The sequence below is a fragment of the Rhipicephalus sanguineus genome, chromosome 5, assembly GCF_013339695.2.
Source record: "Rhipicephalus sanguineus isolate Rsan-2018 chromosome 5, BIME_Rsan_1.4, whole genome shotgun sequence".
NCBI lineage: Eukaryota > Metazoa > Arthropoda > Arachnida > Ixodida > Ixodidae > Rhipicephalus > Rhipicephalus sanguineus.
In genome coordinates, this window is record NC_051180.1 from 46,811,499 (window position 1) to 46,824,627 (window position 13,129).

Genomic DNA, 13,129 nt, shown 5'->3' on the forward strand with positions numbered 1-13,129 from the left:
ATGGGCGTGGCCACTGAATGTTGCTACAGTCACTATGCCACCATGCTATAAAGTACCCAAAATATTAGGCGCATGGCCATCGAATAGCAATCAGAAAGCAATGAAAGTGTTTCAACCTTTCTCTGACGACATTGGCATTTGTGGGTATTGACTTAACTACATCGAAAGTGTGCATCGTGATTGTTTGTGCAAACCATTAGAGGGCTGGGTTAAAGCGACAACCTTTGAACTTACCGAACGCAAGACCACGTATTCCCCTCTTACATTTCATTTTTATCCCAATGACCAAGTTGAAAGGGATAGCCGTCGCCAGACAACGGCTACAACAAGTCCTTCATCTATTATTTTCATTTAAGTTAAAAAAGCGACCGATGCTGTATAAATATCACGTCAATATTCGCAACCTGTGTGCTAACATTAAGGTGATATACATCACGACAAATTGTCCCGTATACCTCTCGAAAAGGTTAATGCTAACGCCTTTCATGATGTTCGAGAGGAACCAAGCTTCAAAACTAACACGCGCAGATGCTCAAGACGCCCTACAGGAGTGCTAACATCATTCCATAAGCTGTCATTAAATATATATTGTCATCTCACTCCAAAGTATACGCATCAGTTGGAACCAAGAAGCGCTTACGGGTCACATTACCCGGGATCTATGCCGTTATTGGCTTCAGCAGCATGGTTAAAAAGATAACGAGGCTAAATAAACACGAAAGTAATAATGTACTCGCATTTCAAGACTATTAGGGGCTTAACACTCATTACCAACGGTCATATTTCTCTTCCATGCTCTACAAAACTTTATGCAGAAACCATATATAGTTATTGTCAATAATCGAGCACAGGAACGCTTAGAAAGCTATTCACCGTATTGAATAAATGCTGCTCCCAGAGGCGTGTATACTTGCAGTAAGGATATTACGGCGGCGTTTCCTATTTAGTTGCGTAAATTGACAGAAGAAAAAGGGCCATTTATACTGCCCATATGTATTGATCCTTTGGATTTATATGTGTATAAGTGTACTCATTATACGCGCCTTTTGTCTCCCACTACGCAAGCGACGGCATGGAGGGTGACTGCAATGCTCCTCTGTCGACGACAGAACCCACTTCCGCAGCTACCACAGAGAGGAGGGAGAAGAAGGGAGGCTGTCGTTCTCTAGTACTCAACTACGTCTAAACCTTCATGTGGTCTAACGCTCTCGTTTAATAGCGTATGCTTCCCAAAGAGTCGGAACAGTTAGCATATGGCGATCAGCACGCGCCGCAACTTCAGACAACGCGCAGATTGCATCGGTGATGTATCTGCGGTGAAAATGCGACAACCACGAAAAGAAGCGAAAACGACTGCAGATAGAGCTATTTGCTCGAACGAAACGACACGCACGAGCGCGCCGAACGCGGAGAAGCCAATTTCACTCGCAGATCATCAAAGCGTCGACTGAGTGGGTCGCATTATACTGCGCATATTTCGGAACATGTATTATGCACGCTTCCATTTTCCGTCGTGAACGGTGCGAATGAATCCGCCTGTACGACATCGATACCGGCCAGCTGAACGGTTGGTTTGGCCGCGCAGCGTTCGCCGCACAAGAATTCATTGAAAAGGCGCCAAACAAAAAGAGAGCGAATAAAGACGGCGTTTGAGAGGCGAAGTGGACCGCGCGCGCGTAACAAGCACGAGGAGGGCTCGCGCGCGCCACTCACACGAAAGGGGCGTGTCAGGAGACGGCGATGGGACGAAATATGGCGAGCATTAGCATCGCGGTCTCTCGCTTCGGCCTCGAAAACGAAAGTTTGGAACAAACACACACAACATCTCAGAGCGAAAGAGAGAGGGAAAGAAACCGAGGAAAATGTCTTTTGTTTCAATGGTGGCGGGATGATGTAAGGCTGTGCATGGAATAAAGACGACAGAGGGAGGGGGGACAGGCGATTCAGTTCGCCGGAGGCAGCAGACGCTGCGAGCAGCTTGGATGGAGAAAAGCTGTTTTCCCCTATAGGCGTCCAACGATCGCTCACAGATCGTTAGAAGGCGGCGGTGGGTCGCTCTATTTTTCGAATCCCGAAGAAAGCGTTCGCCTGCCCCTACGTCCATCGCAGCGTTATAAAAGGGCCCACGCTGCCGTCGGTATGTACACAAAGCTTTCTTTCCAGGAACGATAAAGAACTTTTATTTTTTTGAGAACTTGAAACACCGATTGGGAGAAAGGCTAGGGGCAGCCTGAAAAAATGAGAGGGACGCCTGTGCGCTCCGCAGCTGGTGCACACCCGTTGTCCATCTTTCGACAGCCGCGTTATTACGGCCAGCAGCCGAGAGAGCCCTTGTAAAAAGGGGACCACCCAATCCCCGCTGTATTAGACGGACGGGGCGTTTTCAAACGACTCAATGAGAGGGGTATAACGATTGGCGCGGGTGGTGAGAGAAGTTCGAACGAGCCGTTTTCGAAGACGCCGTCTCCTTACTACCAGGAGAAAGGAAAGCTACGCAGTAGTTTTGTCGACTTCATTCTAGCTGCGCCCGCTGCCCTTTATTTTAAGCTCCGTGCCAAGATAATGGACCAAATGGGGTTTGAGGAGTGAAGATTTTAGAGGCACCTGCTCCGGCACCGGCAGTTTGAGAGCGACGTGGGAAATGACAAGAAAGGTTCTTTATTATTATTATTATTATTATTATTATTATTATTATTATTATTATTATTATTATTATTATTATTATTATTATTATTATTATTATTATTATTATTATTATTATTATTGGGCTAGATTGAGAGTTTTACGTTTGAAATAACGAATGGCTGTAAGGATTCCTTCTAGCCAATATTAGCTGCACACTGGCTCATTAGCTGTGCATCATCAGCTGTAAGAGCATGGGAGACAAGGTGATCCGTAGAACTTTCTTTTTGCCAAGCTAAGAAGGTAGCGAGTTCCAAAGCATGCTTGTCGTGCTGTCACAGTCGTAGGATGAGAACAACGTGTATCACCGGATTTTGGTATTTTCACGTAGGGGCCCTATTCTTTTTGCGTGCATCCTTTTTTACACTTATAGCTTTCAAACTTCATCGTCCCCTTCCTCAGGTCAGGGCAACATACCGGCTGTTCTGAACTGACAAACCTCCCTGTCTTTCCTCTCTCTCCTGCTCCTTCCTGTCCGACGCGTACTCACTGAAGTATACCTTCCTCTAAATCTACGGAATTGTGTCAAGAATTTAAGACGCACTATGTTCGCGACTTTTCAAGGTCGCGCACTTACGTTTTGCGTCAGCCTCAAGGACGAGGAATATCATGACCAGGATTTGAGGACATGTGCACGCAGCGCCACCTCTTGTCGGTGACAGCGGCGAAAAAAATTATCTCTGATTAAAAAAGCTAGTTATCAAAAACGACTCCCGGTTCTATATAGCAGAGACTTATTTGAACATTTTGTTAAAATTACAGCGTCGCACTACAAACCGTGTGGCTTCCCAGAGTGTTTAATGATTTACAATGGGGCCCCGCGTGTTTCTAAAGGGTGCTGTTCACTTGTTCTGTGAAGTCACCCGCTTTGTAGTCCGATACTGCAATTTTGCCAAGATGTTCCAGTAGGTCTCTGCTGTATAGAACCCGGAGTCGATTTTCATAACTAGCTTTCTTCAAGAGATGTGATTTTTTTTCGCCTCTTTCCTATTTAGTTATGGCAGGATGCCCTTGCTGCCGCCGAGAGATGGCGCGCCCCGTACAGGTGTTCTAGAGTTACTGTATATGCTGTACAGTAACCTTAAGGTGTACCGAAATCCTGGGAATGCACATGAAGAAATAACGATGGTACCAGATAAGCCTCATCTTTGTAATCATTTGTACTAATCCCGCAGTGGCCATGTGACTGACCACAGAAGAAGTTCACGTTGAGGCAAAATTAGGTGGTTTTTAACCCATTAACTATGCCTGGTTACTATAAGTAGGGAAAAACAAATCTAGAACATAAGCAGAAAGAGCCGTGTGTGTGTGTGTGTGTGTGTGTGTGTGTGTGCGTGTGTGTGTGTGTGTGTGTGTGTGTGTGTGTGTGTGTGTGTGTGTGTGTGTGTGTGTGTGTGTGTGTGTGTGTGTGTGTGTGTGTGTGTGTGTGTGTGTGTGTGTGTGTGTGTGTGTGTGTGTGTGTGTGTGTGTGTGTGTGTGTGTGCGCGCGCGCGCGCGCGCGCGCGTGAAGGGAGAGTGTCGTATCAGTGTGTACGTCTTACGCTACAGCATCAGCGCTACGAAGCTTTGCCGGATGAGGCATTGCCGGATGAGGCTTCGCGCGACGGCACTTGGATAAATATTGCGTGCAGTAAAACTAACTGTAGACGGCTAAAGTTCTGCTCGCTAATGTATTCGAACTTAGAACGGGCGTCATGCACGACCTGTAAACACGATGCCGGCCTCGCAGGTTCTATTTGCCCAGCTTCCGGCACGTTTACTATAGAGACTCTGCGTTGACAGTGCACATGGTTACTTTCGTCTTAGCCCGCATGCTGGTGCCGGCACGAGCTCATTCCGCGCATTGTTGTTCGCCCAACCTTCAATGGCGCGGCAGAAACAATGGATGTGAATTCAGGAGTGCTGTTTGTACGCGGGCCGCAAACATACTGGCGCACCAAAAGAATAATCTGTCGAAGCCTAGTTTTATCCTAGGGCTGCTTTTTGCTCAGGTCACACTTCCTGTGGGAGGTAGTTGCGTTTGCTGTTTAAAAATAGCATTTCATTCATCCGCCAATCAGTATGTATGTATGTATGTATGTATGTATGTATGTATGTATGTATGTATGTATGTATGTATGTATGTATGTATGTATGTATGTATGTATGTATGTATGTATGTATGTATGTATTAAAGAATTAAGCGCGTGTGTCTTGAAAACTGCGTGGGGACGACACGCATTCGCAGTTAACGTAGTAGTCGCCGAGACTCTATACTGCCCGCCCTATTTTCTCGAATTGGTTGATCTCGTTCTGATAGAAAATGTTGATTAGTAATGGCGTACATGACTGTCAAGACCGTTACGTCCACTCCTGGCGTGTCATCTTCTTTTAAGATTGGGGCAGTCAGGAACAACAAGTTTGATAAGCCGCGCACTTTATGGACTAAATACAAAGAGCTCGTTCTGAACCCACGCAGAAAATATTACAGTTTCTTTCAAGCAGAACTTCGCAGTTATAGGACAAATTGAAACTGTAACTGACTTTCCACATTTGTGAATACCCGTATCCCATTAAAAATATTACTGCATATTTTTTCTGCCTCTGAGGAGAATGGAAAATATAACGGCTTCTCTTTCCTCCCTTGAGTGCGTGCTATCATTAATCTAGGGGGCAATCAGGAAGCTCAAGATTAATAATCACGTTCTTGAAGTTTGGATAAGACTACAGGAAGCCAGAAGAAACAGGCCAACGATCTCCAGCCACGCGGTGGTATTTATTTAGATTTTGAGGAAGAAAAATACTTCCGCAGTATGCAGTGCTAGCTGAGAGCGCACCCACCCGCTAATTCAGAAATTTCCTTTACTTATGGCACTCGTAATTTATGCCAGGGTAATGGTGACTGTGTTATCATGGCAATATCAATCACGAAGGCCGAGCGACAGTGCCTGGAGCAGCAGTGAATTTTCGAAAGATTGGGTAGGCGATAGTGTTTCATGGTTTTCAGCTTATATAAAACTGGGTTATCATAAAAAAAGACACGCAAGTTTTAAATAAAGGGATAAGAAAGAAACTTGTACTTCAGTCTCAGCGTTTTGGTGAAAGGCGAAGATTAACAGGGTTTCGGAGATAGCGCGCTCAAGTGCGGAAGAAACCTGCAGCGTAGACAAATCGTCTTCGCCATGCTTCACTGGGAGCGGCTGAAGCAATGGACCAAATATAGTTATGATTTCAACGTTTAGGCTTGAAACTCCAGTTTTCTTTCTTTTTTTTTTTTTACAGCGGGGCTGTTACTCTTTTCGTTATGCCGTTACGAGTTCGCATAAACTATCATCCTCATGAATGGCCTCTACCTTTCTAGCGCGTGCATCGCCATAACTCGGCCGGCACGCGCTCATCTTCGTCCTCGTCTTCATTCTCTGCTTCGCTCCGCGAACATGTGCGCGCGGCGTCCGCTCTCTCGCTGCGCCGATTTGTCTATAGTGGGATGCAATAACTCGGATGGGCGAGAGAACGAGTACAGAGAGAGAGAGAAGGAAAGAGAGATAAAAAGAATAAAGAGAGAAAGGGATCGAACACGCGTACCCACAATCAGATGTCGATTATCGTAACCACTAGGCTATCCAGGTACGCTAGCAGAGCAAAACATAACGTTGTATAGTATAGTATAGTATAGTATAGTATAGTATAGTATAGTATAGTATAGTATAGTATAGTATAGTATAGTATAGTATAGTATAGCAAGGGGTTGGGAAAGGGAAGTGAAGGTGAAGCGGAGCGATGTGAGGGTGAGGAGAAGGGAAATGTGGAAGGGAGAGAGTAAAACATAGCATAGAAAAAGGGGAGAGAAATATAGAGAAAGAAAGGGGAAAAAGAGAGAGAAAGATGTGAAAGAGGTAAGAAGTGGAAGCGATAAATAGAGAGAAAGAAATAAGAGGAAAAAAGAGAAAGGAAAGAATAGAAATAAACAGAGACAAAATAGAGACAAAAGATAGAAAAGGAAAACGAAAAAGGAAAGATCAAGAAAGAAAGAAAGATAAACATAAAGAGAAACAGAGAAGGCTACTTAGCTCCTCACTTCCTACAGGCTTGACACAACTAGTGCGAAACTGCCTTGATTTTTTTTAAATGCGAAGCATTTCATAGCGAACTTTTGCGACTTTGAGCGTATCTATCTATCTATCTATCTATCTATCTATCTATCTATCTATCTATCTATCTATCTATCTATCTATCTATCTATCTATCTATCTATCTATCTATCTATCTATCTATCTATCTATCTATCTATCTATCTATCTATCTATCTATCTATCTATCTATCTATCTAGCCGCCTACGACTTTGTGCTCTCCTGGCCGTTTCGTTAATGGCATGTACACCAAAATTGGTATGGCGTAACATGACCGTATGACGAACGTAAATGACAGGTCATAACATGACAATCATGATATCGATGTCATAAACGACATGATTTACATGCCACAATTTGGTGCTCTTGCGAGCGTTTCGTTAGTTTGATATATGCCGAAATTGGTATGACGTGACAAGAGTGTATGACGAACATAATTGACAGGTCTTAACGTGCAAATCATAACACGCTTATCATGTGCAGCATGACTTACGTGCCACGCTCATGGGGCGCTGGCGGCCGTTTCGATAGCTTGATATACACCAAAATTGATATCTCGCGACGTGACCGTGCGACGAACGCAAATAACTGGTGGTAACATGAAAATCATGACACGCATGTTATGTACATGACTTACGTGCCACGCTCATGGTGCGCTGGCGGCCGTTTCGCTAGCTTGATACGCACCAAAATTTGTATAGCGGGTGGCAACTATGTGATGAACACAAATAATAGATGGTAACATGGCAATAATGACCCGCATGTCATGCACAGCATTACTTACGTGCCACGCTCATGGTGCGCTGGCGGCCGTTTTGTTAACTGGATATTAACCTAAATTGGTATAGCATGACAGCAGTACGTGACGAACATAAATATCAGGTCACGCATCGTATATAGATAGCAGAATAGATGTTTCATTAGCGTGGCATATACCAGATTTTACAAGCATGCATGTATGACAATCTCGCGATATATAGCGAACTAGATGTCACGACATGAATGACTTCCTTAGCCTCAATGACAAACAAGACGATGTATGCAGCTCTATACTGGCTGCTTCGCATTACATCGATTCCCACACTGCGTGGGATCTGCCGATTTCTTTATATTTTGAACCTTTGGTGAATGCCGTTATAACAATATAGTTGGTAAGTACTGCCTGGGCACCATTTATGGGAGGCAAAGGTTATTAGAAGCCAGACTGAGCACGTCTGCTCGCGGTGAATCAAATGGTTGAAATGTGCACGTCAGCAAGTTTTATGATAAAGTATGCTTGTAATAGCGTCCTACGTGTTCATTTCGTGGACGTTTTACCCATCAAAGAAGGGATTTTTCCGCTGGTATTGCATATTACGGAGAAACATATTTTTACTATCTGTGCCACTGTAAGTCTCAAGTACCGTTAATGTTCCGAAATATCAATGATTAGTGTTGCATTTTTACAAAAAAAAATATATGAAGTACCGAGCTTTTACTGTGAGTGAAAATACTTGCCGCCCTAAAGAAATAAGGGGGTGACATTGATTGCTGGGGTAATATGTTTGTACGGTTTGGTACATTTAAAATTTTAATCCACAGGATACACACTTGGGTACGAACGCCCATAAAGCATCCTAATCACGCCGTTGCTTTGGCACGTAATACATCAGGTCCCTTTTTTTTTTAACTGTGGGGCAGCTTAAGAGACTGCCCTGTCGCCGTCTGATGCCTCTCGCTAGTGGCACGCAGTCTCAAGTTTCGCGTTGGTGTCATGCAGGAACCACGTTTGATGCACATAAGCCGAGCAGGCTTTACGCTTGGAACAGCAGTTCGCCGAAGGGCTCACTCTCCTGTCCAAGCCAGCAAAGCGACAGCGAAACGCCAACGTCGGGAGTTAGACGCACAGCGCCCGGAGCAGCAAACAGTAATAAAACAGCAGAAATGACGCCATGAACATAAAACAGATGCTAATCGCAAAACAAGTCAGACAATCAAAAGAAAAGAAGAGTAGATGATAGAAAAAAATCACATAATCACACGAAAAAACATAAACGAGCACAAAAAAGCACATAAACACAAGAAAAGAACACACAAAAAAAGAACAACAGAAAAGAGCCGATAAACACAGGACAAACACAAGAGAAACTAAGGTGAATCAGCGCTCCGCAGATCGTACAGCTTCCACTTGAGGTGGAACTATAGCTTTCATTTTCTTTTTATAGCAAACGCACTTGAGCGTGAAAGAGTGAAAAATATTACAATGACAATTGTATGATGTTCTGCATTATTCACTATGTAATACCCGCCTCTTTGTTTATTTTCTAGGACTGCGGAGACGTCTAACTCGGTTTGCGTTTTGCAAAACTTCAAAAGAATAGAAGCTTGAAACAATGCGAAAGTGTGTGGCGAATGTTTGACACAGATGCATCAGCTGCTTCTGTTATATTGCTCCTCCAAACTCAAACTTTCGAGCTTTGCCCTACTTCCAACCCGTATAAAAGAACACAAACAAAAAAAGAATCTTTAGAAAGTATATGGCGCTTGCGTAGTGCTTTGATCCCGCATTTAATATTTTCTCAAGTGACCTTCCAGCGCTTGCGTAGTAGCAATTTATATCCCGTGGCTGTGGCTCGAATACAAAAACTGACAAGGAAGCAAGGACTTTTTTTTTTCCTGTGTACCGCATACGGGGCCTTTTGTCGCAATCCTTTTGAGGTCCTCGCACCAGATGCTGGGCAGCTGCGGAGAACAGCGTCCTTGTCTTTAGAACTTTGTGTCTCTCATCACGAACTTCGATATGTCGTCTCTTGTACAATAAGCAATTGAGGCCGTCAAGACCAACGGCTAGATCGAATGCCTGCCATAAAGCTTCCAAGAAAGTTTATTGGCAAATATTTCTTGCCCTTTATTTTCCCGTATCTTCTCTGCAGCTCGGCTTTGGTCCGCGGATTTGGAGTTTTGAAATACAATAACGCTGGCCAGTCCTCGAATTCGTGTTTCCTCGGCCGTTGTCGAATGACGACCAAGTATTAGAACGTGCGCCTTGTGCTGAAGTTTGGGACAAAAATGGCGACCTCGTAATGTCCGGCATGGACAACAGAATGACAACTGGTGAAACTGATGCTACAAAGTTGCATCTTTCTTTTTTTAGGTATTGCCTTTCTTCGCCGGCCAGTGCACTAGGTTGCAGCAAAAATACAGCACTTTGAAAATTTTCACTGGTGTTTTAGCGCGAAAAACTCGCGATCGTTTTTGTTATGTAAGAACGATACTTGTGAAGGTGTGGAAATTAATAAAATAATTGAGAGAATCCGTCAGCTATTCGAGACAAAAGTAAAGCAGAACCTTATTTTCTCAGCACCTTAACTATTTTGCAACCTTTAATATTTTCTTCTTGACAGTAATTGGTTTCGCAAGCAGGTTTATTTCCGCAGAGTTAGCAAACGTGTAATTATGACTTCACAGTATAGCTGATTTTGAATGGATTCGCCGCTGTATAGTTAAATGGCTAATCCGTTGCGATGTTAAGCAAGTGCACGAAGTGGCGGGTTCGAATGCATTCACATATTTACAGTTACGTGTGCACTAAAAAATTCTAGGCAGTCAGCATCAATGCCCCCTCGCCCCCTTTTTTTTCTTGTCTAGTATCGTATCAAATTTATGTTCCTGCACGTAAAACCCCTAATATTTTTTGTTGTAGGTGAAAATGCCATGCAAATGTCTGAACTTCAGTTTTATATATAAGTGTAATAGTCGGGTAGACATCGACGCGAACTACAAACAAGTGTCCCTCCGTAGCCGTCCGTGGTCGATTTAATATTACTATTGCGATATTCGTGATGGGTAGACATACGCCTATAACATTGGCTAATACAGATTAGGCATGCGCGCTTTTACTCATAGGCGAGGACCGCTCCGAACGCCATGCATTAGGCCGCTCGGTCGGCTAAGCACGTTTCTATGCGCTTCATCGATAATTCCCGCAACCATTTAATGGCCCTGCTTCTACAACTACATTCTCATTACCGGTTTCGCGGAGTAAGAATTTCGACACCGGCGTTTCCATTGCCAGGAAAGGTAATTATCATTTTATCAGAAATGCAGACGGATTACAGATAAACCATTTTTATTATAGCTACTCCAAATTATATTTCGTGTTACCCCGGCCTCTAACTACTTGACTCAACCTAGAATAAGTAAGTAAACATTTGATATTCCGCTGCAGTTGGGTCAATACCCAATAAAAGCGGGTCTCCTGCCTAGCAGATGTGATCGCGAAAAAAAAAGAAAGAAAAAGAGCGTCTGTGCAGTGTGCACAGTCATGGCACGATTGTGGCGATGAGCCGGTGCCACAAAGATATTTCTTTTCTTGTTGTTGTTGTTGTTGTTGTTGTTGCAGCCGGAACATGTTTAAACCTAGTGTACATAGTCTACACAGCCAAGTTGAAGATCGAGGGTGAGATTGAGTGAGAACAATAAAGCACGTTAAACGAGCTTACAATATATTATATACTGCTGGTGCCATGGTCCCAACATCAGCTCGCTACTTTACATGTATAGCCTAGCTCTCTAACGCAGCCAAATTATGTATGAGGCATATAAAAATAAGCACTCGAAGGCGGTCTGTTTGTGTGTATACCCGCAAATCAAAGCAAACGATTACCTGCCTTAGCAACGCAGTCGCACGTTGTCCTGTGGCCTGCAAGGTACAGGTGGCGGGAATGCTAAACACCAACCCGAGCTTGGACCTGTCGTGAATCTATGAACGCGGCAGGTCCTGTTGTATTGTTTTTCGGAGTGACCGTGCTCGGGAAACCCGCTTGAAAAAAAAAAAAAAAGAACGCGTATCTCAGGAAGGAAGCGTAACAGAAAAAGAAAGTTTGAGCAGCTTACGGATACATCTCGCAACGTCGATGGGAATTCGATAGCGTGTCGTGACAAATGGCGCTCTGCCCTCGCGAGACGGTCAGCTGACGGGGTCGGAGTTGTGGTGGCGGAAGAGCAAAATAGAATAGACATGGGGGGGAGGGGGTGGAGGAGGATGCGCAGCTGTTGCTGCGCTGGCCACTACCGTTCTCATTCCGGCTGTGTTCCCGCGGGAAGCGAGTGCGGCCGCCCTCATCTGCAGTCAGAATGATGAAGCACCCCGAGCGCCTCTCCGGCCGAGACGAGACCCGCTGAATAATTGCCGGCTACTCGACGTACAGATGTGCGTGCGTGTGTGTGCGTGTGTTTGCGCAACCATGTGCGGCTTGCGTGATCGTATATAGACGGAGAGTCAGAGAAGCGAACAGCGCACATGCTGACGGTGCGGCATATTGATTACTTAGAAATAAAAAAAAAGAAACAGAGAAAGAGCTTTCATTCGTTCTAGTTACATTACCCAGACAGAAGAAAAAAATTCAGCCAGTTCCATGCCTTGAAAAACCATCGGAAGCAAATATGTAAGCGGGCGAGTGCATGTGATGAGCTAGCGAGATCCCCTGGTGTCGTGAATCCGCGGCTACAGGTTTGAAATGCGTGCGCGTACATCTGATTGTGCGAGCGTGGGTGTATAGCTTTGTGGTTGCGACACTTGCGACACTTGGACCATGAGGGCCCAAGTTGCAACCCCACCTGGCAAAGGAAACTTATTTTGTTTTATTTATTATTATTCACGGACCCTCTGGTCACGTGAACTGCATGACGCTTATTACAACAACAACAACAACTACTACTACTACTACTACTACTACTACTACTACTACTACTACTACTACTACTACTACTACTGCTGCTGCTGCTGCTGCTGCTGCTGCGCCTGCTGCTACAGTCATATCCGACAATATCGAACTCGGGTAAATCGAGTTGTCCCTTACATCAAACTATTTTCGAGTACGGCAATGTTTTGACGCCAATATATAGGAAAATTTACGGCTACATCGGACAGAAATAGCCGAAATACCTGCTATATCGAAAATCGGGCAGTGCGATACGCTCCGAGAAGTTGGCTTTCCCTCACAAGAGGTTGGCTTTTTCTCACGGAAGGGTCCATTTGGGAGAAGGAGCGGTGTGATTAGGAGGGCGCCGCGCAGGGAGAGTAGAAACTGTCGATTGTCATCGCGAACTTTCTCCCATGATTCCTCATTGTCGCGGCAGTGATGCGAGGTCGCCGTTCGCTTCTCAGCTCCCTTTGTTAACGCAATGGCTGCTGTAGAACGGAAGAACCTGGCTATTCTCCGCAAAGCTGGCAGTAATCAGCACAGTCGAACATAGAGAAAAGAAGTCCGATGTCGCTGCTGCGTACATCAGCCCAAGAAGCACGTTGAGTATGATATTGAACGTTGACATTATGACATTGACATATGACATTATG